Consider the following 6000-nt stretch of genomic DNA (forward strand, 5'->3'; position numbering starts at 1 on the left):
GTTTATCTCCAGGACTGACTAGAATCTCAGTAATAATGCCAATGAGAAGTATCTAAAAGATTTCATCTAACGGTTTTTTCATGACAACTAAATTTCTTTATAATGCCACTCCATACTTAGACTGAGAACCATCACCCATACTCCTGAGGAATAACACACAAGGTTGACCTGTGACCTCTACATCTATGCACATACACACACGCAAAGTAAGCCAATAAGGTCTACTTCATAAGATGGCTTTCAAGACTAGACCAGACATTAATGTCTCTGGCCTCCAGGTTGACATTCAACAAATGTAGTTACCATATGTCTCTGCTCTGCCGAGTACCAGCTGTTTAACCGTAGGCAAGCAGTTGAGCGTTTCTTCATATATAAAAGAGAACAGTATCTGTTATACTTAGCTCACAATGTGGCTGTAAAAGTCTGCTGGAATTGCGTGCTGAAGGCTATTGCTGCTCTGCACAGGGGCTTCACACACATAAAGCGTTGATGAGACCACATTAATGGTTTGAAGCTTTGAGTGAGCGATGCAATTGACCCTGATCTAAGCCACGGCAGCCTTGCCTGCTGTCCTACTACTTGCAATGGGCGTGTGAGCACAGGTGTCTGATTCACGAAGACCGGTCAAGGACACAAATGTAGGTACTACCCCTACCCCTTCCCGGCTCTCTGCTAAAATTTTACCAACAGACCCCTAGTTTTATAGTTATTAACTTTTCACTATTATGATTCTAGACTGGGCAACCTAGCTTCGTCAGCATGCTGAATAAATAGACCTAGATTCTGGGAAGGATTCATGTCGTCCAAGCCCACAGCCATCTATCTGTATCATTGGAATAGCTACTAATTTATGGTGAGGAGAGTTGCCCCAGGACATTCCCCCAAGGAAATGCAGAAGGAGCTAGTTAAATATTTTGAGTGTCTAGTGACTTTAGGCTACGGTGACACTAAGTACCCGTTCCCACAGAGGAGATACGCTGTCTTAAGGAAGACACAGTGAATCGTCGGGCAAGGCTGTGCTCACTCTTTACTCTTAAATGGATACCGTCCTTTCAGAGACTCCCCTTCTGGCATGACTAAGGCTGTCAGTGCCCTAGTAACTTCTTAATATTCTGAACCTTTCGTGACTCTGCAACGCCTCCAACTGTGTTAATGTCAAGGCCCAGTAGCCATTCTTTATCTTCAGAGTGGTTTTGTTTTTGTTTTTCCAGCACTGGAGATACATCTCAGAGCCTAATTCTACCACAAAACAATGTCCTCAAACCCAGGTAGAGATTTTCAAAATGTTAACCCACTTGGGTACATCTTAAAAGAATGAAAACTTATGCCTTCCCCAGATCTCCTAGGTAAAACTCTCTACCGGCAGGATCTAGAGACCTACAACTTAATCGGAGTATAGATATCTTATACAGAGCGGTCCTTTCCACAGTTCTGCTAATCGCGAAACAAGTGGACTTCTGAAGTTCCGTGTACTGGGGCTCCTCAGGCCCTAGTTCACGTGGTGGCTCCTTTGCATCACTTTGCGCTTGTCATGAGAGATACTGTGAACTCCACATCTGTATCCTATATCCCTATTTAAATATCATAATATTTATTCTCAGTGAGATCATGTTGGAGGTGCAGCCGGTCGTGAGGATGGAGAGCTTCCGAATGCGGTTGGTACCTTATAAACAGAACAACAAGTGTTCTCTGCTCTTTCTGCAGTGAGAAGCTGGCAGCCTGGAAACTGGGGGACAGACAAACCTGATGTCCAGGACTGAGTACCAGTATCTCCGTCACCACGCCGCTAAAACAGCCCGAGAAGGCAAGGGACCCCACACTAGCACAAAGGCTACTCCTACAGACTTACACCTGCTTAGGAAAACTCAATGCTGACTCTAAGTCTGGGTCAAAAGCCACTTCTCCACTCTTTTTTGGGAAGACATCATCTGACACTATTATTTCTGGTGGCAAAAACGGAAATGGAATTTGTTTGATGTGGAGTCTCACTACATGGATTACATGGGTTTATTATCATCTACAGGAAGCAAAATGAATGCATTTTAAAAAACACTTCAGACTTATATTTGTTGTTGGTGTTGGTGGTGGTGTGTGTGTGCGTGTGTGTGTGCACGTGTGTGCGTGTGTGTGTTTGTGTGTGTGTGTGTACATGTATGTGTGTGCGTGGTTTAGTACTCACCACACCGTGCAGGTGGAGGTCTGAAGAGTTGGTTTTTGCTGTCCACATGTGATCCCAGAAATTGAGCTCAGGCTGTCAGGTTTGACAGCAAGCATCTTTACCCGCTGAGCCCTCTCACTGGCCCAGGAATACACTTTGAGTGGAAATTGGTACACTGAGAATCACTGTAGCTTGGTGGGGCTTCGGCAAGGGTGTGTTTGACTCCCGTTAGCTATGTCACACTTGGGGAAGGGAAGGATGAAGTGCTGCCAGTGCCCAGTCAGTAGGACTGGGAATGCCATTAAACTCTCCTCAAAGCACAGGACAGTCCCTACAACCAAGCATCATTTGGCTGCAAATGTCAGCAGTGCCAAGCATGGTCCAGCTTCCTCGTGCTGTTTCCACCCTACTGGGTGGCTGCCCTTTCAGGCCCAGGGCTTGTCTGCGCCCAGCAGTCTGCAGAGAAATTTTAAAGGCCTGGACCAAATTGATGTCGAAGGAAAAGAATAAATTCACATCAAAGCTCGCCTTTCGCGTACCAGGAGCTCCATAAAAAATATTTTAATTAAACAGTGAACAGATTAAAACATTAATTTCATATGTGTTTTAATAAATAACAAGAAGATGGCTTCTCATATATATATATGACTCGCCCTTGTCCTGAGTGGATTGCCAGATGGTTGCATGTGTTTTCCCTTTGAATGGATCCAGTGACAGCGCCTTTCACAAAGAAAGAGAGTGGGTTTCAAATTCTGAATATGTGAGGCTGAAAAAGCCAGCCCCATCCAACTCCCAGCTTTATTTAAAGAATTCAAAGTTTCAGGAAAAAAAATCACATGGCTTCAAGGTTAATGTGTAAGATTTACAAAAACTGAAAAAAAATTACAGCCCAAAAAAGAAAAGTGTGAACTTCTTGAGTGCCTCTAAATTAGAACGAGAGCTCAAGCAGGTTAATTATAAAAACCCTAATTTAATAGGCTTCTCTATCTGCTTCTTGCTACAACCAGCATTTAAATCAGTAACATTTGAGGAGAAATTATAAGTAAGGGGAAGTTCTGAGCCAAATTTGCTTTATTATGCACACCCAGGTCAAATGCTAAATGTCCTGTCTGCAAATTGGGTACTTAGATAGTTTAATAGTCACGAAGAGATTGGAATAGAAGGAGAAGCATAAGACAGGATTCAACTGTAAGAGCATCAGTGGTCATGAATGATCAGGGAAACTGCACAAAGAAGTTAAAAGAGCCAGAAGCTAGGGACGAGAGAAGACTCAGCTGGCAAAGCACCTGCTGTGTAAGTCTGTAGACCTGAGTGTGAATCCCCAGCACTACACAAAGGCCAGATGCAGCAGTGTGTGCCTGAAACCCCAACACTTGGATTGGGGAGCTAGGTGGAATCCACGGAGCTTGTTTGCCAGCCAGACTTACAGAATCAATAAGCTGGAAGTCCTGTTTCAAAAATTAAGTGGAGAGCAATGGAAGAAGATCCTGGACTAGACAAGGCTACATATATGCCTACTTGTAAGTTTGCCCACTTGAACATGAGCATATCACACACACACACACACACACACACACACACACACACACACATCAGTAACTAATGGGTCCTCATTGTCCCAGCAAAACAAAGGTTTCACTTTTCTGATATATCTTACTGATCACAGGCAATTCTTCAGTTCCAGCTAAGAACCAGGACTGAGTCATCATGTGACTCTCAAACCTCCCCTCTGGGACGTCACATGCCAAGCCTCCATCAGCTGTATTTCTCTCAACACTTATCTTCCAAACTCCCACGGTACTCTCACCAAGCTCTGAACGCTCCATGCCTTATCTAGCCCAAAGTTTTAAAATCTGTCTATCATGCCCTTGCCTCCATTCGGGTCCATCCCAGCAATACCCCACTCCGGGTACCAATTTCTGTCTTAATTAGCATTACTGATGCTGTGATGAAACACTGACCAGAAGATGGAGAAGACAGGGCTTACTTCATCCACAGTTCCATATCGTACTTCATCCTGGAAAGCCGTCACGGCAGGATCTGGAGACGGGAGCTGATGCAAAGGCCATGGAGGGGTGCTGCTTACTGGCTTGCTCTTCACTGTTTGCTCAGTCTGCTTACTTATAGAACCCAGGACCACCAGCCCAGAGATGGCCCCACCCAACATTGGTTGGGCTATCCTAAATCACTAATTAAGAAAATGTCCTACAGGCTTGCCTACAGACCAATCTTATGGAGGCAATATCTCAACCGAGGGTCCCTCCTCTAAGATGACAATAGCTTGTGTCAAGTAGGCATAAAAATAGGCAGCACCTCAGGGCATTTTAACACAGCGACAGAGTTCAAGGCCAGCCTGGGCTGAATGAGAGCATGACTCAAAAACCTCCAAAATACAAATATAAAACCGAAATTTCAAATTCTTCATTTTTCAGCTCAGGAAACAGGGACATATGCTCAGTAAATTGCTCCAGAACTCAGGCTGTCCTGGTACCGAAGCTCCTTAGCACAAGCGCAGAACTCTGGTCTCAGTCAGAAAGAGCAAGCGCCCTTCCGAACGCTACATTTGTCCACGCGCCAGTCTCTACACATCCATGCCTCCCACTGTGCCCTAAGCTCATCCATCTTCAACCTCTAATGCCTTTGGCCCAATAAATGTTGGGTGAATGAAACTGAGATTTTCTGATAACAGTCTGCTACACTTTGAGATTGTTGACTTATATCAGTGGTCCTCAACCTTTGGGGCCAAATGACTCTCCCACAGAAGTCGCCTAGGACCACAGGGAAGCACAGATATTTGTATTATGATTCACAACAGTAGCAAAGTTATAGCCATGAAGTAGCAACAAAAATAATTTTATGCTTGGGGCCATCACACCATGAGGAACTATAATAAAGGTTGCAGCTTTATGGAAGGTTGAGAACCACTGACTTACATGAACCAGCATAGTATATGATTTTATTTTTTAAACATATGTTCTTCCTACATACAAATGTTCCATAAATGTTATTAAAACCCAATGCAGCATTACACTCTGCCTCCTGATTAGGTTTCATCAATGTACCATGATGAGCTCTAACATACCAATTTTTTAAACAGATACATGTGTGAAAATTTGGAACATGTAAGAGCCCAAATGTATTTTAGTTAAAATTAGTTTTTCTTTTTTGTTTTTCTCTTTTTTTTTTTTCGAGACAGGGTTTCTCTGCAGCTTTTTTAGAGCCTGTCCTGGAACTAGCTCTTGTAGACCAGGCTGGCCTCGAACTCAGAGATCTGCCTGCCTCTGCCTCCCAAGTGCTGGGATTAAAGGCATGCGCCACCACCGCCCGGCTGTTTTTCTCTTTTAAAACAACATTTTCTCTTATTCTAATAGTGATTCTCATTAATCACCGATACCCTAGAAACTAATAACAAAATAAAATGAAAATGGCCCAAAATTGTACCATAAATTCTAATTATTTTCTTTTTTGAGCAGATTCTTGTGTAATGCAGGCATCAAACTGGCAATATAGCTGAGGGTAGCCTTGAAATTCCACTCCTCTCCTATGCCGTCTGGGTTAAAGGTGTGTAGTATTGTGTTCTGTTTGTATAATTAGGACTGGACTCAAGGCCTCACTGCAAGCCAGGCTAGAATTCTACCAACCATGGCCCCTGGTTTCTCCCTAACTCTTCAGAATAAATGCAAGGAACACAGTGTGGTAGCAAAGGGTAAGGTTTTGAGAAGCATGGCTGACTTAAATTATCTCGCTGGACAGTTGCTTGATGAGGTAATTTTGCAGATGGCACAAGTCAGAGGGTAAATTATTTGCCAATCACGCACAGCAAGAAAGGGGCTTGGTGAGAT

The sequence above is a fragment of the Arvicola amphibius genome, chromosome 1, assembly GCF_903992535.2.
Source record: "Arvicola amphibius chromosome 1, mArvAmp1.2, whole genome shotgun sequence".
Taxonomy (NCBI): Eukaryota; Metazoa; Chordata; class Mammalia; order Rodentia; family Cricetidae; genus Arvicola; species Arvicola amphibius.